At 42.6% G+C, this 1,047-nt stretch overlaps 1 non-coding gene across 1 annotated transcript; it reads right to left on the minus strand.

The window, feature by feature from the left end:
- Positions 1-598: 598 nt before the first annotated feature.
- On the minus strand, positions 599-705 carry LOC112998301 (small nucleolar RNA R71). The gene has a single exon (XR_003263337.1). It is a non-coding gene; the product is annotated as a small nucleolar RNA R71 (small nucleolar RNA).
- Between the last annotated feature and the right edge of the window lie 342 nt (positions 706-1,047).

Consider the following 1,047-nt stretch of genomic DNA (forward strand, 5'->3'; position numbering starts at 1 on the left):
TAGAGGTAATCCATCTGACTTACAACCCTTTGATCCTGAGATAGATAGGACACTTCATAGATTAGTTAGGCATCATTTTATACCTTTTGATCATTCTGAGCATTCCATTACTGGTGAATCTGTGCATTCTGTTATTGGTGATTTTGAACATCCTGATCTTAAGCATTATAATTTTGAGCATTCTGATTCTAATCATTCTGATTTTGCACATTCTGAGAACATGGCACAACCTCCACCCCGTGAGAGGACTCTAAGGGAAATGGCTGCACCTGATTTCACCTACGAAAGCTTGTGCATCCAATACCCTGATGAGGATGTCCCATATGTTCTTAAAACTGGACTGATTCATTTGCTTCCAAAGTTTCATGGCCTTGCAGGTGAAGACCCGCACAAACATTTGAAAGAATTTCACATTGTCTGCTCAACCATGAAACCCCCAGATGTCCAAGAGGATCACATATTTCTGAAGGCTTTTCCTCATTCATTAGAGGGAGTGGCAAAGGACTGGTTGTATTACCTTGCTCCAAGGTCCATCACGAGCTGGGATGACCTTAAGAGAGTATTCTTAGAAAAAATTTTCCCTACTTCTAGGACCACAGCCATCAGGAAGGATATCTCAGGTATTAGACAACTCAGTGGAGAGAGCCTGTATGAGTACTGGGAGAGATTTAAGAAACTATGTGCCAGTTGCCCCCACCATCAGATTTCAGAACAGCTTCTTCTCCAATATTTTTATGAAGGACTCAGTAATATGGAGAGAAGTATGATAGATGCTGCCAGTGGTGGAGCCCTTGGAGACATGACTCCTGCTGAAGCCAGAAATTTAATTGAGAAGATGGCTTCCAACTCCCAGCAGTTTAGCGCCAGAAATGATGCCATAGTCATTAGAGGAGTGCATGAGGTAGCTACAAACCCATCTGCATCATCTGAAACTAAGAAGCTTGAAGGAAAACTGGATGCATTGGTTAACTTGGTAACCCAGCTGGCCTTGAATCAGAAATTTGTACCTGTTGCAAGGGTTTGTGGTTTGTGCTCCTCTGCTGACCA

The sequence above is a fragment of the Glycine max genome, chromosome 10 (genome assembly GCF_000004515.6).
Source record: "Glycine max cultivar Williams 82 chromosome 10, Glycine_max_v4.0, whole genome shotgun sequence".
Lineage (NCBI taxonomy): Eukaryota > Viridiplantae > Streptophyta > Magnoliopsida > Fabales > Fabaceae > Glycine > Glycine max.